A 24,215-nucleotide genomic window follows, 5' to 3' on the forward strand; every position below is an offset into this window, starting at 1 on the left:
AAAAACAAACTTAAAAATGGTAATAAAAGCAGCTTGAATGAAAACAGATGAGGACTGGAAATAATTTAAACAAACATCCACAAGAGGATAAATAAACAAATTGTAGTATATTTATACAATGGGATATTGCTCAGCAATAAAAATGACAAACTACTCATACATACAACACATGACTGAGTCTCATAAACAGGTTGACCAAAAAAACCCAGGCACTAAACACTGTGTCGTGCATTTCTATGAGCTTCAAGTCATAGAAATCAGAATAGCAGTTGCTAATAGGAGAGTGGCTGTTGATTGAAAGGAACTTCTCGGATTGATGGAAATGTGCTAGTGTATTTCTCGAGCGTCACTCAAACATTGTGTCCACTGATAAAAAGAATCTTCCCATGAAGCTAACATCTCCACATTTCACTGTTAGCTCTGAAAAAAAAAAAACTTTTCAAAAATTACAAAATTCAGCGAATGCCATAGACCACACCAAAAAGCAAAGGAAAAAGTTATACAATTGGAAGTCTTTCTCACAAAGCTAAAGGTAGCTCACCAGTCAATTCAACGATAATATTCTTGAATCTTTACACAACTAGGTAGTGGAATAAAAAAAAAATGAAAGATACACACACTGGAAGAAATAAATAAAGTTGCCCTTACTTAGAGAGGGCATGAATGACCGTGGAAAACCTCAGAGTCACCAACTACAAATATATATGTAAACTCAGCTGTCTTCCTATACGAAAACAATGGGAATTTGCAATTAAAAAATGTAAAGCATTTAAAGAAGCATGCTCCCAAATGAAAACACAAATCTAACAAAACATACACAGAAAATTATAATGCTCTGATTTTTCAAAATGCAGAGCTAAATAAGTGGGAAAATATTCCATGTTCATGGATTAGGATATCAATTTCTCCCACTTTCTGGAGTGTTTACCTATTTGAAATCCAAGTGACAGAGCAAGAGGGAGAGAGAGAGAAGGTGATGAGGAGAGATACTCAATTTGCTAGCCCACTCCCCAAAACGCTTTTACCAGCTGGGGCCGGGGTGGTCTGAATTCAGAAACTGAGTCTCCCTTGTGGATGGCTGAAGCACACGCACCTGCCTTGTCAACTGCTACTTCCCACAATGCATCAGGAAGATGAATTAGAGCAGAGTAGCCAGGACTTGAACTAGCATTCAAGTATGCAATGAGGTTCAACCCACTGCACAACAATATTCGCCCCAGTTGGTTCCAATTTTATCTAGAGGCTCAAGGCAATCACATTCAAAGTATTTAAGAGATACCAACAGATTTCTAAAGTTCATATGGAAAAGCCAAAGAATCAAAATGGCCAACTTTATGTTTCGAAGAAGAAAAAATTGTAGAACGGACACTAACAACCCTGAGGATTTCCTGTGAGGTTACAATAATCAAGGTGAAATAAATACAGAAATCAAAGGAACTGAATAGGGAACACAGAAATAGGCTCATACGGCTCTGCCAGAGACATCAGATGGTTTTTCTTGGTTCCACTCTGTGAGAATCTGGTAGGATTCCTAAGTCCATGGATGCTTGGGAGTCCCCTTACGACGCAAGCCGCCAGCAGCTTACACTTATCATACTGGTTCACAGCCAAAATCTTGTCAATCATCAGAACTGCCTGCTCCCACCGATTTGTGTCTCCAGTGTTTCCATCCCAGAAAAACCAAGTAGTGGGATAGCTTTCCTGATCACCGGGGGACCCTGATAACGGCTCAGAACATGTGAAATCTGGTGCTCACTCAATGAAAATTTTGCTTCTTTCAAATTCTAAAAACCCTACAAGAGGAACCAAAGTCCTTCAAAGCGGCACTGATTGTATTTTATCTCTCTGTGTTTTCACTTTTCAGATCTATTATAGCAATAGATGTAGCGTAACTTTTGTGATCCATCTCCTAGTCTCATGGGCAGAGAAAAACAGTGAAGGTGAAATAAGACTTCAGAATGATGAGGTGGAACATGAGTAACAAGGAGAACAGAAGGCAGAATCTAGCATATGTTATATTTATGGAACAAGGAACTTCCAACCCAGCTCCTTGCTAATGCTCCTGGAACGCCTTGGGTATTTGGGTCCCCGCCACCCATACAGGAGACCACACCCATATTGACTCCTGGTGATGTCCTGGCCCAGCTCCAGCTATTGTAGCCACCTGGGGAGTTGGCTAGTTGATGGAAGATCTCTGACCCTGACACTGCCTTTCAAATAAGTAGCTTAGGTTAAACGAAGCAAACTCCACGGATTCAGAGAAAGAGGTTCAGTGAGACCATTGGAATTATTCATGTTCTTCTCCCACTTAGGACCCTTGATTTCTCAGCCCGGGAATATGGGAAGGGGATTAATGACATCTGGGAGTACTTGGTAAGTCTGAATTTCTCATCCCTTGATTTTCAGCTCAGTAGAGAGATGTAAAAGGGTGAAGTCAAGGAGAACACATTTGAATAACAGGAAATCAGATAAGGTAGAGGAGCATGTAAGTGGCCAGTGTTGCAGCAGACAGGATTAAGCTGCGACCTGAGGTGTTGGCATTGTCCTCTTAATGCCAGTTCAAGTACAAGCTGTACTGCTTCCTATCCAGCTCCCTGCTAAAGTGCCTGGGAAGACAACAGAAGATGATTTAAATATTTGGGTGCCTACCACCAGCATGACAGGAGTTCCAGACTTGCACCTGTTCTAGCTCCAGGCATTGCAACCATTCAGGGAGTGAACCAGAAGAATGAAGGTCTTGTTCTCATTTGCGTTCCTCTTTCTGTATCTCTGCCTTTTCCTCTAAATACATAACATAAATAAAATATTTTTAGAAAGCAAATATAATATCTCAGAACCATATTAGAGGAAGAACAGGGCTATACCAGTGCTAACAGGAGAGAGATTTTTTTTAACTCCTTAGAATATTTTTGAAAAATGATTTTCACTTAACTTTGGTTATCTTCCTGTCTTATTCATCAAATTATAGCTTTTAAAATATATATATATTTTTAAATGAGGTAAAATAGGACCAGCACCATGATATTATAAGCTAAGCCTCTACTTGCAAAGCCAGGATCCCATATGGGTGCCAGTGTGAGCTCTGGCTGCTATAATTCCCATCCAGCTCCCTCCCTAATAGCCTGGGAAATAGCAAAGGATAGCTCAAGTCCTTGGACCCCTGCACATGTGTAAGCAACGCGGATGAGGCTCCTGGCTTTGGATCAGCTCAGCTCCAGCCATTGCAGCCATTTGGGGAGTGAACCATTTGATTAAGACCTCTGTCTCTCCTTCTCTTTATGTATCTCTGCCTTCCAAATAAAAATAAAATAAATCTTTAAAACAATGAGATAACGTGAGGGTTGGATAATGCATTTAAAACATCAGAACCAAGAATAAAACTTCTTTTCTTAATTCTCCATTTCATTTGCAACAAAAAATTCTGATTATGAAAAAAAAATGTGCATAGGTTATTACTTTGTAAAGCTCTCTGGCATCCTGAGAAATAGAGGTATTTTCTGAAAAGATGTAGACAAAATGTGAAAGAAAAGGAAAGGAAAGTTATGGGAGGCCACGTCATTTCCAAGCATCTCTTGTCATTAACACATCATATTTTTCACGACTCTCTTTCCCTGAAAGCTTTATCAAATAGCCCCAAGGTTCACACCATGAATGTTCTAGTACTGTTATAACTAGTACATCTGTGCATATCTCCTCACTCCCATCCCCTTCCCCTGTAAAAAAGCTGGTGTCTATCTCATTGGGGTGTTGGGAGGATCACATAAAAGAACAGGTGTGAGAAGACATTCTATAAAATCATTACATGCTTTAAACAGTAGTGGGGAACATCTGGCCCACTGGCCATGGAAGGCCCATGAAATCATTTGGCATAGCTCTGCCAAGGCAACCCACAGGTGAGACTTGAAATTCAATAAATCTAGAGCAAGCTAATTTTTTAGTATTTTTTAGATTGGAAAGTGAGATTCACAGAGAAAAAGGACAGATAGAGAAAAAGATCTTCCATCGCTGGTTCACTCCCCAAGTGGCTGCAAAGGCAAGAGTTGAGCCAGTTCAAAGCCAGGAGCTCCCCCATAGCTGCAGGGTTCCAAGGCTTTGGGCCATCCTCCACTGCTTTCCCAGGCCACAAGCAAGGAACTGGATGGGAAGTGGAGCAGCCAGGACATGAACCAGCACCTATATCACCTATATGGGATCCTGGTGCATGCAAGGTGAGGAGTTAACCGCTAAACGACCATGCCGAGCCCTAGCAAGATAATCTTTATGATCTGCAAATGACGTCATAAATATTCAAAGTCTCTTGATAGAAAAACAGTTCCTCACACCTGAATAAAGACTAAAATGTAAACAGAAATACACCCACCCAAACACAGTCAACTGAAGAAAAAGCAGCTGGATTACGAAAGAACAGCATCTTCAACAAATGGTGCTGGAACATTCTGACTTCCATATTCAGAAAAAAAGGAGGAACAGGTGGAAAATGGAGAGAGAGAAAGGAGAATAAGAGATGGAAGGAGAAGAAAGAGATGCAGGAAGAGAAGTCTTCACACAGGTCGCATACCAGGCACAGAAATAAACTCAAAACGAAGCACAGACCTAAATTTGAAGCTGAAGATTTAAAAATTTTGATTTTAAGAAAATCACAAAAGTTCACACATCTTTAGGCTTAGCCGTGAGTTTTTAGATAAAACAACAGAAACACAATCCTTGGAATAAAAAATGAGAATTGGATTTTTATTAAAATTGCAAACTATTTCTCTATGAAAAACATTAAGAGAGTCAAAAGTCAAGCCACAGGTTAGGAAGAATTATTGCAAAGCATAAACTGATAAAGGATCTAAATCCAGATTTTTACAAAGAACACCTAAACCCCAGAAGAAGACCAAAACCAAAAAAAAAAAAAAATCAAGAAATGGGCAAAAATCATCAAATGAAGCAATCAATAGAGCACACATCTGACATGACTGTATTTGAAGAGCTATGCTATAATTATAACTTAGGGGAATTATATGGTGGGGAGAGGGCATGAGAAATAATAAAAATAAACAAATAAATAGCTGAAAGACTAAAAAAAAAAAACTGCTTACCTGAAAAAAAAAAATTAACATCCAGCGTAAGTCAGGAACTAAAAAACAAGCAAATGGGGGACCTGGCAGTGTGGCCTAGCGGCTAAAGTCCTTGCCTTGAACGCACCAGGTCCCATATGAGCGCTAGTTCTAATCCCAGCAGCTCCACTTCCCATCCAGCTCCCTGCTTGTGGCCTGGGAAAGCAGTTGAGGACGACCGAAAGCCTTGGGACCCTGCACCCGTGTGGGAGACCTGGAAGAGCTCCTGGCTCCTGGCTTCGGATTGGCTCAGCTCTGGCTGTTGCGGTAGCTTAGGGAGTGAACCACTGGACAGAAGATCTTCCTCTCTGTCTCTCCTTCTCTCTGTATATCTGCCTTTCCAATAAAAATAAATAAAAATCTTTTGAAAAAGAAAAAGAAAAGACACACAGACGCCGCTTGACATGCTTTTCATGCCCTGGTGGAACGCCTTGGTTCAAGCCCCGGCTTGCTTCCAGTCCACCCTCCTGCTGATGCTCAGCCTGGGAATCCAAGGTTGCACTGTCGTGTGCCTGCTACCTCCGTGTGAGACCCGGGTGAGGTTCCTGGCTCCCGGTTTCTCTCTGGCGCAGTCTAGATGTGGCTGTGTTAGGGTTTTGGTGGAGCTGAAACTAGCAGGTGGGAGATATTCCCCTCGCTGTGCTTTAATTTTTTTTTTTTCTTAAAAAATGGAATGTAATACAAAAGCCTGTTCTAGCAACTTCTTTGATCCCACCTCTAGCCTAAAAGCAAAGTGGAAAGATGAAGGAAGGGCAGGGCAGAGGCACAAGGACAAAACGATACCACACTTTCTGTTAATCTTAACACCCTATGAAATAATCCTAACACCCTATGAAACGACCAGCTTCACGACAAGGACAGTCACAGGACACTTTGCCCTGTGGGCATCTCACATGCCCATTATTGTCACTTGTTCCAGAGTCATTGGACAACAACAGCGGGTTGGAGTGCAAATGTCAAAGACGAAAATGTTTAGGAAACACACTCTTCAATCAATACTCCGCGAAACTGACACACCCAGATGACTCACTGGTGCCTCGAGAGAAATGAAAATTTCATGATGTCATTCCTCCCCTCCCTTACCCCAGGATCAATAAACTTTCAAATTCTCACTGAGCATCAGAAGTTCTTGTCTTCCAATAAGTGACGATAAAAAAAAAAAATCCTCAGAAATTATGGCGGAGAATAGGGCTAGGGGGAGAAGGGGCAATTTTATTCAACTTGTGAATTTCCAGTTTTTGATATCTATTTTGCATGAAACTAAGAATTTCTTCAGTAGTTCGTTTATTCCTAGTGATAAGGACCCGTAACTCACTTGGCAAGTGGCTCAAAGCACACAGATGCATTTTTCGGGAACACCAGCCCATTAGGCAATCATGGCTTCACTTCTTATCCACTTCTCTGACCAAAAAAAAAAAAAAAAATCTATAATAATAAATAAATAAAGTTTAAAGGGGGCAAGTTTCATCACAGCCCCCTAAGCAAATGGCCACATCTGAATTCAGCGTTTTCAGGCTAATGCCTCTATTGAGTTTTTGACTAATAAAGAAATGAACACATTCCAATTACTGCTGAAAAGAAATTTCAGCAGTCTTCCTGTTAACATGAGTCATAGCAGAGAAAAAAAAAAAAATGTGAAGCTGGGCAAGAAGAAACCACAGCCCACTAACAAGCACTGAAGGCTTTTCTGCAACCAGAGACTGGACTCAGCAAGAAATTTTACTCCTCAATTCTCTTGACGTACTAGAACTGGTCCAGCCTTTACCAATCCTAGTAAAATCAGGCAGACTAGGATGCCTAGCCTGGGTGCGTGTTTAACCTGTAGTTTTCTTTACAAGAAAATTAGCGTTCTTTTTTATCAGCTCTCTGATGCTGAGACCTTGTTCCGTAAAAAATCCCAAATAACTCCATCTTCATTCACCTTTAGGACAAAGAGATCCACGTTTCACCAGCTCCAAGCCTTCCAATGTGCTTGACCACAAGAAGCCTGATTTTTTTCAAAGCTCTGTGCCATCCCCACCAGGGCCTTCCACAAGTGCCTACACATATCACACATGCACAGAAGAGCTACGGGCATCGGTTACTGCTGACGCTTGGCAAAGAGAAGCTGTAGTCTCTGAGAGTTAAGAGGTTTGTCCAGACAACTCTTTAGTCTGCTTGACTGAGCTGTGCAGACACTCTCATTTCAGGGAGCGGTTCACCATCGTGACCTTGATGGATCCGTGTTCACCCAAACATGCCGTGAAAACCAAATCCAACGTCAGGACTGGCTTTTTGGAGTGGGCATTTGGCAGTTAAGATGCTCCTGGGGAGGCTGGCATTCCCATATTTGAGTGCCTGGCTTTCCATGCCAACTCCTCCCTTCCAGCTCAACTTCCTCAACGCTCGGAGAGGCAACAGATGATGGCCTGGGTATCTGGGGGGCTTCTCTGCACCTGCGAGGCTCAGCTGGAGGTTCCAGGCTTCTGACCTTGGTCAGCCTCCACTGTCGGGGGCACCTGTGGGAGTGAATCAGCAGACGAAATTTTTTTCCTCCTTGTCATTCTACCTTTCAAATAAAGTGAAAATAGAATAAAAATCATTTTAAACACTTAGTTTTTACAGAGGAGAGACAGAAATGGAGATCTTTCATCCAATGGCTTCATTCCCCAGAAAGCCAAAAGGACTGAGCTGATCTGAAACCAGGAACCAGGAGCTTCTTCTGGATCTCCCACGTGGTGCAGGGTCCCGAGGCTTTGGGCCATCCTCTACTGCTCTCCCATTCCACAAGCAGGGAGCTGGATGGGAAGTAGAGCATCCAGGACATGAACCAAGCACTTGCATGTGGAGGATTAGCCTGCTGAGCCATAGCACCAGCCCCTAAAAATAAAATTTTTTATTGGAAAGCCAGATTTACTGAGAGTAGAGAAAGGTCTTCCATCTGCTGGTTCACTCCCAAAGTAGCCGCAATAGCCAGAGCTGACCTGATCCAAAGTCAGGAGGCTGGAGCTTCTTCCAGGATTCAGAGCCACCATGCCAGACCCCTAAACACTAATGTTTAAAAAGATCTAAGTCTTCTATTGGACGAGGCCTCCTGACCTCCTTATTAATCATGCCTCACATTCATCAGAATCGCTGAACTCATGCCACAACCCAAATTTTCCATTACACCAGCCAACACTGTGAGTCCCGCTGTCAGGGGAGTGGTCATATGAACCAATGGGACGCTAGCAATGCAAAACATCTTGGTACAAACTGATGGATCTTTTCACCTGTTCATAGAGGGGAGGGATTGTATATGATCAGAAGGCCATTTCAAGTGACCCAAACAAAAGCAATTCATGCTAAGTCAATAATTAGCTTATTTTTCCCTGGAATAAATATTGGAATATTTTATTTCAGAACATTATGTGCCCATAGGCAGAAAGGATCTGCATAAGAATCTGAGAGATTGATTTGAATACAGTGATTTGAATACAGTTCAAGTCCCAAAGGAGGAAGCCCTAGGAGGATAGTGAATGATGAAAGAGAATGTTTCTAGGCGCCAAACCCAAGCCTTGGGACTTGGAGGCGCCATCTGGCATGATCGATGCCTTGAGGTGGAAGCTATCAGGATCTCCTTGCTACAGACAGGGACTGCTGAATTCACAGGTGCTGAACTAACGGGAGTGGAGCTGGGCTCTGAATACCAGATCCCTGGAGCTCACTGACTGCCTGTGGGCTTCATCATGCCAAATCTGACCACGTTTGCTCCCGGACAGTCACCGAACCTCCCAGCCTGCCCTGGAAACAAGACTTCAACTCTGCCGTCTAGGATTCACCGAGAGAACATTTGCAAGATCCCAAAGCACGTTCATGCATTATGTTCTAATTAAGAGACTAAAAAAAAAAGGCTAGTCTTTTGATGTAATAAGTGAACATTAAGGCTTCAACAGCCTGGAAATTAGATAGACTTTGCAAGCCTCTGGAACTTGCTAATGATCTTATAAAATCCACAACTCTTTGGCTAGAATCAAGATACTTAATACATGTGGTCATTCAGAGGGGACATGCCATTTTCAGGGAATGAAAGCAGAACTGCCCAGATTCCAACAGTAAATTTAGTCTTGATTTAGTAGCTTCTCCAATAATTAGTCAAATTAGAGATTTTTTTAAATGAACACTAACATTACTCCAGTGCTGTGAATTGCACACTTTTTCTTAATTTATTCAACTTTTCAAGGAGGAAGTCTAAATTTCAACATTAATGATGATACTAATCTATGTATTAATACACTACTTGTTTTATCCTTTAAAAAATTTTTTTAAAGATTTATTTTAATTTTATTGTAAGTCATATATAGAGAGAAGAGGAGAAACAGAGAGGAAGATCTTCCATCTGTTGACTCACTCCCCAAGCAGCCGCCACGGCTGGAGCTGCGCCAATCCAAAGCTAGGAGCCTGGAGCCTTTTCTAGGTCTCCCACGTGGTTGCTGGGTCCCAAGGCTTTGGGCTGTCCTCATCTGCTTCCCTAGGCCACAAGCAGGGAGCTGGGTGGGAAGCGGGGCTATCAGGATTAGAACTGACACCTACATGGAATCCTGGAGCATGCAAGGCAAAAACTCAGCTGCCAGGCTATTGCACTGGGCCCACATTACTTCTTCCAAACTATGCATAGGATAGTCATCAACTAAACAGTCCTACAGCACGATGAAATCATCTGAGAGAAATGTGTAAGAGATGAGAGAATCAATTAGCTGTAACTCCAATACTTCCCTCCCAAGCTTCAGGATCTGGAACTCAAAAACAGCCATTAAACTCAAACTCCCCAACTCAGGCAACTTTTCTTTGGGGTCCACAAAAGCCAACAACAGTAAGTGGCGGTTTTCAAGTCTGCACCCCAAGAGACTTCCAGTCGGGGTGTAGACAAACACCTGAGGTGCTTCCAGATGAGGAAATTGTTGCAGGTAGCTATCTGAAGGATGAAGTCTTCTAACGTGGCATTTTTTTTTCTCTATTTTTCCTTGTGAAGCACTGGTAACATAGATTTCCCAGAGTCGGAAAGCCGCCTGAAGTAAGAAATACTGGAAATTCTGGCATGTTTCTTTCTATGGTTAGTAATTCCAATCATTCTCTCGCAGTCGAGGAGCCACTCCTAACTCCTGGCGACTCACTTCCCCGCTGGAATGCAGATTTGGAAAGCTCATTTCTTTACCATGCCAAGCCTTGTCAATGACCCACTGTGAGTTTACCATTACTTCTAGAAACTGGCAGGCATTCTCTGTGGCACATGTTTTTTTTTAATGGAGAGTGGTTGATTATTTTATATTTTAACTTATTTATGTGAATAAATTACACATATTTCCCAACACAGATTTAGAAGCATAGAGATACTTCTCAGCCACCTTCCCCCTTCTCTCTTTCTTTTCTCTCTCTTTTTTTAAGTTTTACAATGGCGTGCTTTCATCTCTCTTCACACTAATAGCTCTAACACTCCATTACGTAAAGGATTCGACCATTGGAAAGCAGGAAAACGCCTACAGTCTCTCGGTGCATAGACAAAGACTGTCAACAAGAACCAAAACTCAAAATCCCAACCTCGCTCATATAGATTATGTTTCTTGTACTTTGTATTAGTTACCACTGATAAAACACATGAGATTTGTCTTTTGGGACCTGGCTTATTTCACTAAGCACAGATGCACCCATTTTGTCAGATTTTGTTCTTTTTGTGGCTGAATGGTATTCCATGGTGTGTCCATACCGTATTGTCTGTACCCACTTCTCTGTGGATGGGCACCGAGACAGTACGTGTCTTAGCTATTGTGAACTGAGCTGCAATAAAAATGGGAGAAACACTTGGGAGAATTACTACATACGGAACATTGTAAAGGAGTGGCTTCCAATCTCACAGAACCCAACATCATGTTCTATATTCATTCTCCAGCAAAGCTGTGTTTACCAACATCTCCTTTCCTGAAGTTTTGAACTAAAAGTTGGCTAAACTTTGGGATGATCTAAACATCCGTCTCCATACTCAACTCCAAGAAAGCGGAAAGGGTCACCATATTTGTCCATAAGAAAGTAACAGGGCAAAGTAAGGTAAACCCTGACGCTAAGCAGTTCTTTCAGATTTACCAGGCACTTGTGGCTATAGTAACTCACCTGCCTTTCTCAGAAATCCCCACGATGAAGAACTAGAAAGTGTTCGCAGTAAATGCTACAAGAGCACTTCACAAGTTAATGGAAAGTTAAAAGGTAAATTTGTCTTGGTGCAAAACAACATTTGAATACATGCATAGTTTTTTTTTTTTCAAAATACACATTTTTCATGAACTCTTTGAGGATCCCTTGGATATATGGATTTAAAATACACCCAAATAAAACTGTCCTTTAATCACATTTCTCTATAAATTTTCTGAAGCACACTAACATTTTTTTTTTTTTATCATGTTCCAGTGAGTTTCCAGGTGTGGACAACTGGGATTCCAATCCCACCACTTGTACTTTGTGCTGCCGGGAGTAAAGTAGTGAATTCTCCCGTGCCTTATTTTTCTTATTCGTAACATGGTGATAACAACATTGATTAATGATAACAATATTGATGTTCAGATAAAAATGAGATAACCTAAGTCCCAGGTTCTTGGCTCAGCACTTAGCTTTCCCTCAACAGGTGTAAACTACTATTTGTCACCCGTGTTTGCTTAAATGGTATCATGCCAAAAAAATGTTTCTTTTTCTCTCTAAGAACCAGCTTGAGAACAGACAAAACATACTAGGAGGAACCAAGCAAGACAGCTGCAGAAACGGATTGAAAGGGCTGCTCATATGAAACCTGGAGTCTTCCATTCTAGACAGTTCCCATGTGAGCAATTTCATTGCGTCCTCTAACACATACAATCTAAAACATGCTGGTGCATGCCTGATGAAAACACACTTGTCTCTCACCACATAATCCTAACATTCTAGAACAATGTAGAACAGTGTTACAAATGTCAAGCTAACACTGTATAACAGCACACCCGATCCCATTCAACTCTCTAGATCACGAACACCTCTTGAGCATACGTATGAGCCCATTGTGGTAAGTTCTGGAAATGGAGACAGGCAATGGTGACACACTAAGTGTTATTAAGCAATACTTCACACCACTGGGATGAGATCCAACCTATTCTGGGAGGCAGGAAGCCCCCTGGAAAGATGCTTTTAAAAGAGAAATGAAGGCTGAGGAGGCATTTTCCAAAGGGAAAGAACTGAGATGCGGCAACTGATGGCTCACGGGATTGAGTCCATCCTTCCATCTGAAAGATCTGGATTGAGCTTCCAGCTTCTGGCTTCAGCCTGCACTAGTCCCAGCTGTTGTGAACATCTGGGGAAGGAACCAGTGCATAGATATGAGTCTCTCGTGTGTGTGTGTGTGTGTGTGCACCTTTCTAACAAAGTTTTTTTTTTAATTAAAAAAATAACAACAAAGCCAGAAAATAGCCCAATAGAGCTGGAACTGAAATAATAAATGCAAAACAAGAAGAAGGTGAAATAAAGCCAAATGCCTGCCCAGCCACATGCAGGATCTGCAATGTTATCCTCCGAGCAAGGGGACAGCTTAGATGAGTTTTAATCAGGGCTGAGATAATGCATTTGCATTTAAAAACATTTTCCTGACAAGAGACAGAATGGATCCGTCGGGGATGCACGCAGCTGAGTTCAGAGATTTATGCAGTAGTCATTGTGACAAAAAGTGATGGTTTGAATTAGATAGCACACTGACTAGAAAAAAAATGTTTAGGAAATGTAATCTATAATACTTGGTGATCATTCAGATATGAAAGAGGAAGTGAAAAGAACAAAGAACTAGCACCAGGTTTGAAAACTTGTACAGCTGAACAAAACCTGGTGCCATGTGCGATGGTGGCTTAGCAAGGTAATCTGCCTGAGATGCTGGCATCCCATAAGGGCACCAGTTCTAGTCCTGGCTGCACCACTTGGCACTCCAGTTCCCTGGCTTTTGGCCTGGGAAAGCACAGGAGTATAACTCAAGACCTCAGGTCCCTGCAGTTACAAGAGATCTGGAAGACACTCTTGGCTCCTGGCTTCACACCAGCACAGCTCAGGCTGTTGGGGCCTCGGGGCGTGAAATAGCGAACAGGAGGTCTCTTTGTCTCTTCCTCACTCTCGGTAACTCTTTTTTTTTTAAGATTTATTTATTATTATTATTATTGTACTGGAAAGGCAGATATACAGAGAGAAGGAGAGACAGAGGAAATTCTTCCATCTGATGCTTCACTCCCCAAGTGGCCGCAACAGCTGGAGCTGAGCCAATCCGAAGCCAGGAGCCAGGAGCTTCCTCCAGGTCTCCCACATGGGTGCAGGGTCCCAAAGCTTTGGGCCGTCCTCGACTGCATTCCCAGCCCACGGGCAGGGAGCTGGATGGAAAGCAGAGCCACTGGGAGTAGAATTGGTGCCCATATGGGATCCCGGTGCATTCAAGGCGAGGACTTTAACCACTATGCTATTGTGCCGGGCCCTCGGTAACTCTTTCATATAAAAATAAATGTTTTTTGAAAAGTGTTGATATTTAATTTTAAAAATACCAGTACAAGGCCCGGCGCGATAGCGCAGTGGTTAGGGTCCTCGCCTTGCACGCCCGGGATCCCATATGGGCGCCGGTTCTAATCCCGGCAGCTCCACTTCCCATCCAGCTCCCTGCCTGTGGCCCGGGAAAGCAGTGGAGGATGGCCCAAAGCTTTGGGACCCTGCACCCGCGTGGGAGACCCGGAAGAGGCTCCTGGCTTCGGATCGGCATAGCGTCGGCCGTTGTGCTCACTTGGGGAGTGAATCATCGGACGGAAGAACTTCCTCTCTGTCTCTCCTCCTCTCTGTATATCTGCCTTTCCAATAAAAATAAAAAACAAATCTTTAAAAAAAAAATACCAGTGCAATAAGAGTAGGCGCAAAGGGAGTAGGAAGCGATAGAGTTTGCTTTGCAGTGCATTCATTTTTCTCACACTTTACTGCGGACGATCTCTCCCTCCCTCTAACTCTGTCTTTGAAACAAAATAAAGCTTTTCAAAAACAAAATGAGATAAAGGCTTGTCGTGGTGCAAAACCACGAAATTTAGCATAGTGTTTTCAAAATATACATTTTGCATGAACAAGACCCCTGCGATGCATGAATTTATGAAACTGTTCGCACTAAAATAAGCTTAGTTTTAAAATTTATTTTCTACTAGCTTTTTTCTTTTTCCCTTTTAGTTCAAGTTTAGAGACAGAGAGAGCAACACAGAGATCAGGAGAGCACTCGACTTATTTCCTAAATTTCTGTAATGGCGCGATGGCCCCGTAGGGGCCCAAGGCAGGAGCCAGGAACTTCACCCATGTGTCGCAGCTGGATGGCAGGGTGGCAAGTCCTTGTATCATCAATGCTGCTTCCCAGGGGCCACGCTGACACACAGAGGCACAATGTCAAACCAGGCACTCGGGTGTAGGACATTTAGTAAGCCTCTTGCCTTGGATCTCAACCAAAACATCCTCACATGAGATGTTTTTCTATTAAGAAAAAAAAAAACTATAATGACTTTTTAAATGTGTTTGTTAGAAACACACGAGGCTGGGATCATCAATGTCACTGTCTTCCTCTCCGCACTTTGTCCCATTAGAAGGTCTCCAGGGGCAGTCACACATGGAGCTGTCATCACCTATGACAAGTGTGTGCTGGTCACCTTCTGGATGGCCTGCCTAAGGCGCCGAGTAGGGAAGCGTCATCCTTTTCAGAAACATGCCCGCTGTGGTTGGCTTGTTCATCGTAGACGGACTCAGATTTGAAGTAAATGATGTGTTGCGAACAATGGCTCTCCATGAATGAAAACCTTTCACTGTGGGAAGCCCGTGTGTGTGTGAGTTTTTCTTAAAAGCATTTATCATTTTCATCTACTTGAAAAGCAGAGTGACTGAGACAGATCTATCCACTGCTTCACTCCTCAAATATCTGTATCAGCTAGGGTTGGGCCAGGCGGGGAACCCAGGAAAAAACCCAGTAGGGTCTCCCACAGGGTGACAGGGGCCAACAGACTTCAGCAAGTGTCAGCTGCTCCCAGTTAGTAGGAAGCTGGATCAGAAACGGAGCAAATGGCACTTGAACTGGCCTTCTTCTGTGCCTATTCCAAGCAGCAGCTCAACCCACTGCACCCCAGTGCCTGTCCTCTGAGTTCTCAAACTTTTTAAGATTTATTTATTCTTATTGGAAAGTCAGATATACAGAGAAAAGGAGAGACAGAGAGGAAGATCTTCCATCCATTCAGTCACTCCCCAAGTGGTCACAATGGCTGGGGCTGCGTCGATCTGAAGCCTGGAGCCGGAAGCCTCTTCTGGGTCTCCCATGCGGGTGCAGGGTCCCAAGGCTTTGGGCCGTCCTCCACTGCTTTCCCAGGCCACAACACAAGCAGGGAGCTGGAAGGGAAGTGGGGCCACCGGGACACAAACTAGCATCCACACGGGATCCCAGTGCATGTAAAGCAAACACTTTAGCCGCTAGGCTACTGTGCCAGGCTCACTAATATATATATAAAACTATTTATATATATATATATAAAACTAATTCTAAAGCCAAGAAAGCCTTAAGAATAATTAGTATTCAAGGGACAACAGACTTTCAGAAATGTTATCAGGCCAACAGAAAATTGCTATAAATATAAATTCATTATTTTTCACTAAGAGAGGTAACTTCAAGTCTATTAGGACAAGCCTTATATTTTAAATAATACAAAACATCTTTTTTTTTTTTTTTCAAAAAGAATAAAGGGTTATTAAGCCTCCTGCCAGCAGTAATGTGACCTTGGACAAGTAGCACTTCAATCTTTTCTAAGGCAGTTTCTTTCCTACATCTGTAAAAGCAGAAATCCCCACTTCAGAGTTCTGACTGCCAAGCCCAAAAGCATGTGAGTCACACACAACTCAAGAGAATACTACATCAGAATGGAAATCCCCAGACTGTCCACTTAGAAATTCCGTCGAGTCTTCCTGGTCCTGGTTCTTCACGTACTGATCACATTTTGCTGTTGGACTTGGTTCAAGTGTTCCCAAAGGGCAGAGCAAGGTCAAAGGTCGACATTACTGGGACAAGCCAACAGGCACGCAGTAAACAGGTGACATCAAGGGAGAGGATCACTTTGGAGGTTCGTCCACCCACGGCCACACTCACTCACCTGTCCTGTCTCAAACAGGTGTGTAGCATTCATTGCGAGGCAAAGGAAGTGCCATTCAAAGAAATGGTAGTTACACAAATCCAGAAAAGTCCAGATGATCAAGCAATACGAAAAAGAGGGTAAGGATATCTGATTGGCGAGAATATCTGTCCTAAAATATCTTTCATTGTACCTTTTTTTTTTTCATTTTATCTTGTGACATTGAATTCCACTAATCAAAGGTTCAGTTGATCTAAACTAACTTAGAAAGCTGGATGCACCTGCAGGAAGGCTGAGACGCTACTACGCATTCATATGGAGCATGAGTGTGCTTAACTGGAAAACATTTTAATATTCAGGAAACTGGAGCTGTGACTGGCAGCATAGGGACAGTAAGAGGAGCCCGGGGCTTAGGCTGGGGGTGCTGCTCCAGTGGATGGTGGGGAGCAGGTGCGGAGAAGTGACTCAGACATAAGCAAGGGGTGAGTTATTATTATTCAACTCGTTCCTGCTGTCCATGCTTCCTTCTTCCGTTCTCAAGGCCACTGGAAAGCTGGGACTAAGTTACACCATTGGTTGAATATTCTCCTTTTTTAAAAGACGATCTGTCTATCTATCTATCTATCTATCTATCTATCTATCTATCTATCTATCTATCTATCTATCTAATTTGAAAGCCAGAGTAGCACAGAGAGAAGGGGAGACACAGATTTTTCATCTTCCAATTCACTCCCCAAATATCTGCAATGGACAGTAGCCTGGAATTTCATGTGGGTCTTCCACAACAGTGCGGGAGCCCAAGCACTTAAACCATCATCCCCCGTTTCCCCAAACACTTCAGGAAGGAGCCTAACAGGAACTGGGATAGACGGGATATGAACTAGTGCCCATATGTGACGTTAACATCACAGGTAGCTTACCCACTATGTCACATAGCTGGCCTTGAACTTTCTTTTAAGGTATTCATTTCATCTTTGTTTTTTTTGTTTTTTTTTTTTACACTGATTTTAGCTATTTGAAACAGAGATATCCCATTCACTGATTCTCTTTGCAAATGCCTGCCACAGCCAAGGCTGGACTGTGTCAAAACCAGAAACCAAGATTTCAATCCAGGTCTCCCATGTAGGTGGCCAGGACCAAGTACGAGCCATCATCTGTCTCCTCCCAGTGTGCACGTTGGCAGAGAGGAGAGCCGGACACTGTGAAACGGGATGCAGCTACCCCAAGTGAGGTATTAACCGCAGTGCCAAATGCCTCCCCTGGCGAACTTCATTAAATCACCTATCACTGTGATGGCCAAATGTATTCCAATTCCCAAAAGATCTCCTAAGAGAAGCTTTGAGCTATCACCTGGCTTATGAACTGGAAGTTTCCCGTAACATCCTGCCAATAGATATTTACTGAGTGTCAACTAGTTGCTGCAGACAGAATGGAGACTAAGGGACATCTCTGTCCTCGCAAAGCTTAACGATCATATTTGCATTTCAAACGTTACTTAGAAATGAGTTTGGAGGGAAACACAGTGGAGCCAGGAGCCCAGCTGCAGAACTGCAAAGAAGGACTTAGTGCTTAATCATTTTGATGAGAAGGGCATTGGCGAAACTGTCAACTTTTGCATTTTTCCAAGCAGAGCTCTTTGCATTTTGATTAGTGGGATAACGGACACTCTCTGTCTCTGGGTTTTTAATCATTGGTTTGGCTTTAATATTTTACACCAGCCTCCGTCAGTCCTTGGCTGAGGGCTGCATTCTAAAAGGCTGGGGAATGCCCCCAAACATGACACTCGGGAGCTGGCAGTTACATATTCCATCCTGCACTGAAGTGACAGGGGGAAAGGGGATGGTTAGGGCACAGAGCATATCTGCTACCCCCGCTGGGGCAGGCAGACTTCTAGATCCCCTACACTAGATAACTCTGGCTCTCCAGCTCCTTCACGGTTTTACAGTGTAGATAGACTCCCTGGCTAAGTCAGATTTTTACATCAACAGCACCAAGTGAACTTTGTGCCCAATGAATGAAGCCATTCCCTACCACACTCTACTCCTGCACTGAACCTGAGCGTAGCCATGTGATGCGTTTTGGCCAATGAGATGTTAACAACACGAGGCAAGAAGGGGCTGGAAAATCATTGAGCTGCAGCTTTCTCTCTTGGACTCCTAGAGCCACTCTCACGAGGGCAGGTAGAGATCCTTGAAAATGAAAGCATAGGAAAAAAGAAGTCCAGCTGTACCAGCCATCCCAGCTGAGTCTACTGTCCAGAGGACCGGCTGGTTAAAACTTGGCCACATGAGAATCCAGGTGACACCAGTGAAAGAATCGCTCAGGCAGGGCCATGGTGTCACAATAATAAGGTTGTTCTCATTTTTCAGCAATTGATCATGAAACACATGTTTGCAAGGCTTCGGAGGTCTGCTCTGCCAGTGAGACCATAGGCTCCTCAATCTACCTTGTTTCAAAGCCTCTTCAGCTAAGTGGCTTTGGGAGCATTTACTTAAGCCTTTCTAAGCCTCAGTTCCCTGCAATAGTTCTCAAAATATAATCTCTCTTCGTCAGAATGACCTAGAATGTTTGCTTTGGAATCACAAATTTAAACAGCTAGAGTAGTCACAGCATGGTTGCCTCCCACATAGGAAACCCAAACTACCTGTGCTTGGCTCCTGCTGCCATGCGTGGTCCAGCCCTTGCTGAGGCTGGTGGCATTTCAGTAGTGAAATGAGAGGATGGGAGCTCTCTATGTCTGTCTCTCTGTCACTCTCTCTCTCTCTCTCTCTCACACACACACACAAAAGACAAAAAAAGAAAAAGGACACACTGCATGGTTCTAGTGATTTGAAATCCTACCATTGGCAATATTGATTAGTGATTATTAGGCAAAATAAACTCATGATATCAGTCAGTGACTGTCTTTTAAGCGGGAGATGGGAAGAACTGACTGTACACCTTCTGACTGTCCACACAGCAGGCAAAGTGCCTTCTCTTCCCATGCAAATGAGATCATATCAACTTTTCCAGGGCTTTTAGATTAAACTGCAGGTCCTTGAAAGGCTAACCCCACAAAATCCCTAGGATTTGGCCCCTCTCAGGCTTTCTGGTCTCATCCCACACTGCTCTCCTTGTGTCCATGCCTCATATTAATCTGAGTTCTTGTAAGGACCACATGTCTCCTGTGGCAAGCTCCATCATTCCCTGTTCCTCTGGAAACAGGAAACTGAGTGATGCCCTTGTTTCCAGTAAGAGCCTCTTACCCGTGAACCCCCATTGCCTAAGCAAGTCCCTGCTTCTGGGAAGGCACAAAGAAAGATAGCCAACTCTGTTTGCAAGGGTCTAGTTCCTTGATGGGACCGTCAGTGCTCTGGCCAGCCAGCCTCAGTGCCCAGCGCCCACAGTACCAGCTCCAAAGAGTTCATGTGAGGATGGAGAGGGACAGTGCATTTAGCCTCGAGCCTGGCAGATGGCAGCTCTTCCAGAAAGCTAGCCATTATTGTCATTACTGAGGCTATAAACTCTGAAAGTTCTACTCTGAAACCGATGTCTGAAATAACCTTCACCTCAGAAGTTTCTGATTCTCCTCATCTCTTGGAATCCACAAGAATAAAAAGGTAAATTGCTCTTTATTTCATTGGTCTTCTACATTTCATTCCTTTTGGTTTTCCTGACACATGTTCCCTATGGCCCAACCATATATGGGGCATCATGCTGACTAAGGGCGATATTATTAAACAGCTTTAGTCCCATAGCTCTTGAAATTCCATTTTTGAAAACGAAATTAGCTTTTAAATTGGGGGTTAACATGAAGGAACTGTATATTTTATGCATATGGAACGATACTCAACAGACATGCACAGCATAAATCAATTGTATTAGGCAATGAGCCCTTCCATATCCTTTGTCACAGCCTGTAATTACCTGCTGTTCATGGAACACCAAAATCCATTAGCTTTACCCAATTGCGTTTTGTTACCTAACTCCCCATCCTTCCCAGCCTCTAATGATCACTGTTTCATTTTTAAATTTGTACTTACTTATTTGATAGACAGATGGGGAAGATGGAGAGCTCCCATCTACTGGTCACTTTCTAACTGTCCACAATGCCCAGGGCTGCAGCCAGTAATAGAACCTGGCACACCATGTGGGTAAACAGGTGCACTACCAGATTTTTTTTTTCCAGTTACCTAAGTCAAAGCATTACTTTCACAATTTTTTTCCTTAAGTCAGCTGGAAATGAGTTTCTTCCACGCACAACTCAAATGCCCCTAAGTTATTTTCTATCATCTGTTACTAAAATCATAATGAATATTACTATATCTAAGAGTCTTAGGCAGTTTGCCTTATAGAATTAAACAGAGTACTGTTTCACATGGGCTTCTAAATTACCTACCAGATCTTCTCACTGCCAGTCCTTCAGCCTTTAGTCTCCATCGTTCATTGAACTGTCTGTCACTTAAGAAGCAAAATGTTTTTATTTGAAAAGAGGGCATTGAGGACATCGTTAGAAGAGGTTAACAAGGGCCCACCCTACTCTGTAAGATGGCCAGAAGCAGACACATACTCAAGGAGATCAGGATGCGGAAACGAAGGGGCGTATCTGCAATCCAAGGAGCATCTACAAGCCAAGGGTTCCCTGGGGAAGACGCATGTCATAGAGTCTCCTTCAGAATTCCCAGGTGGAATCAATCCTGCAGAGACTTCGATTCTGGACTCAGAAGCTTTCACAGCTCTGACATGTTCCTGTTGCTTGAGTTCCCCTGGTTTGCATCATTGTGCTGTGATGGCTCTGGGAAACAGAGATAGTGACCAGGCCATGTAGAACATGTCAGCCTGCACTCAACTGCCTCTCCTCAAGGGCGCAACTTTATTCACATCGGAACAGCTATCCTCAGAACACCTACCCACTCCACTACCCTCCTTTCACAATTTGTTTTCCTTTTGCTCTAAGGGAACTGGAGGGCTAGATGGAAATTCTGGTAAGATAGCCCATGGTCAACTCCAGTGGAATTGAATTCAGAGCTCAGTTTCCAAGAGACTCAGGCATCTGAGAACGATGGCTTTCATGACTAGCTAGCTGCAAGAACAGAGAAAGGAGACAATGGGAACCATATGCTCTGGCAGGGCCCCAAACAGCTGTTATCCAAGGCCTCGCTCTCAGCTTATGTCTGAGCCATGTCTGGTGGCAGCTCCACTGAAGACAATGGGAACGGACCTTCGCTTTCCCCGATAGCCAGCGCCATGCCCTCACACAGTCCCCTGGAATGGCCAGCCAAAGGAGATGAGTAGAAGGCAGGCTAAGAAGTGAAACAGGAATCACACCTCAACTTTCCGTCCATAGGGGAGACACTCAAGAGGATCTAGTTTGACTGCCTGTTCTTCTCATCAAGCCACAGAAGAGGGCAACGATGGGTATGGCACCAGCCCAGGGTAAAGGGGCAAGGAGGTGCAAGAGACTAAGAGATGAGCTGCTAGTTGTCCGTCAAGTATTTTTTCCTCAAACGTCTTTCTTCTGAGAAGGCCGTAATCTCTCCCATTCACCAACTCCTCACCACACCTGTTGGAAGGGTCTGCCCACCTGGACAGGGCAAGCCTTCCACGCAATTGGGAGATGAGTGCTTAGGGCATGCATTTTCAAGGCTCATCAACAGGAAAACCAGTGAAGGGGCCACTGTGGCAGCCACTTTCCTGCCGCACAGGAAGAGCAGAAAGAGCACCAGAAGCAACTTGTAGATTGGTCAAAACAAAAACCACCTCTTCCTTGGACATGCCAGATACTTGACACTCCTGGGATTTCCAGCAACAGCCCCATTCCATAAAAGACTTGTGTTTAATGTTTAAGTGAGGTTGGCACCAAGGAGCAGATCACACTGTGCTTTAGCGACTACATGAGAATGTCTCACTCAGGCACTGTCAGGGACCAGCAGTCTTGTGTTTCTGCTTCTACGTCATTTCCTCCTGCACACCATCACCTGCTCTGTGTCTCTGGGACCTAGGCAGCCTCCACTTCATTCTTGGTTCACTTCACAGCCAGACTGAACCTCTGCTTTTGAACCTCCGAGGGCAAGAGTATAGGCAAGATGAAGGCACTGAGGGATTTGATTATACCACTCAGTGCTTCTACAGTCTGAAGGCTGCCGTCCCCAAGAGCACTTTCATGGAGACGGAGTCTAAGGGTTTCTGACACATCTTGAAGCTGGGATTATCCTTACAGACATGCCACTGCCACCCCATACTACAGGCCAACACTGCTGTTGGACCCTGGGAGTAAAGAGACAAATATAACACAGGTCCTTCCAGGAGCTCCTAACCTGCTGAGGAAGAACCAAGGAGTCGTCACATTGGGAGAGATGCTGTGATGCTCTGAGAGATGGGCCCAGGATGCCCCAGCGCAACCAGTGAAGCACAGTGCCTGAGCCAAGCTGTCCCGCACAGTCTTAAACTCTCCATGCACATTAAATGGCTATATAGGTTGTCATCATATGTTTGCCCTATGGCCACGTTTTTTTTTTTTAACAAGATGTATTTATTTACTTGAAAGGTAAAGTTGCAGAAGGAGAGGGAAAGGCAGAGTAGCAGAGAGACAGAGAGAGATTTTCCATCCACTGGTGTACTCCCTAAATGGCTACCACAGTTGGGGCTGAGCCAGGGGCTTCACTGGGTCTCCTTTGTAAACAACATTAAAAATAAAAATTTAAAAAGGAAATTCATAGTTTAAAGTCACCGTATGTCATGGCTTACGCATGGTCCATGCTTAGCCTTCCGAACCCTTTTGAAACAGTTCCCATTTATATCTTTAGCGAGGAGGAACACACTAGAAGGTGAGCCTTAAGCAGAAGTCCCTAGAACCTACAGCTTCCATGGCTCCTATTACAGCGTTCCATGCAGCACCAGACTGGCTCTGGGTATATCAGAGTGACACACAGACTCTCAGAAGTGGCTGCTAGAATTGGGACTCCTTCTCTTTCCTGGTGGGAAAGGAAAGAATGCCATCTGTGACTCAAGCGGTCAGCGCACAGTAGCCTGAGGATCTGACAGTGGCTATGTTATGTTGGCCTGGCTTTTTACTCTGCCAAGACTAGACAGATCCTGGCACTTTGTGTTGGAACACAGTGAACTCCACCGAGATGACTGCAGGCTCTTTTTCAACTCTAACATGTGTCATAGGGCAGTTTGACCTCAAGGCATGCACAGGTGCCATAAACTTGTCTCTGTCTTCCAGCTGAGATGTGAAGAGAAGCCCTGTGACTCATGCTGATGCGAACCTGTTAGTGGGACTGCTGTTTGAAGCTTTCCCAAGGACTGAACAATTAAAAAAGCATTCTCATCACAATCGTCAGATTTAATGAGTTCTCTCCATGCCAAGATGAGTGCGAGGCAGATATTTTCCTTTCACATCAGGACACCACGAGTCAGAAGGACAGACACTGACTCAGTGCGACCGATATTGCCAGGATCCAACATGGATCCAATTCCTAATGAGAGTTTTCCATAATGTTATGCTAAAATTAGGAAAACAACTTTTCTCACACATGATTGTTTTATAAGATTCATTTGTTTGAAAAGCAGAGCTCTAGATTGGAGGGGGGAATGGATGGATGTCTTCCATCTCCCGGCTCACTAACTAATTGGGCTGGTCCAGGCTGAAGCCAGGAGCCATACTCCATCCCAGTCTCCCACAGGGCTAACACGAACCCGAGCATTTGGCCCATCCTCCATTGCCTTTCCAAGTGCATTCGTAGAGAGCTGGATCAGAAAATGGAGCAGCCATAACCTTAAGCTACACCTTGATACAGGATGCTGTTGCTGCAAATAGAGGCTTAGCCCATTGTGTCACAAAACCAGGATGAATTTTTGAAAATAGATAAAAGCTTAAAAAAATGTTCATCAAACAGGGTCTCAACGAGTGCCTTGAGCCAGAGCTGCATCTACATTGCTTCCTCCAAGAGGGTGCCAGTCTTCCTCAACCTCATGTTCCAGGGTATAGCTG

This window comes from Ochotona curzoniae, unplaced genomic scaffold, assembly GCF_017591425.1.
Source record: "Ochotona curzoniae isolate NIBS_2020 unplaced genomic scaffold, NIBS_Ocur_1.0 contig_50, whole genome shotgun sequence".
NCBI classification, from domain to species: Eukaryota; Metazoa; Chordata; class Mammalia; order Lagomorpha; family Ochotonidae; genus Ochotona; species Ochotona curzoniae.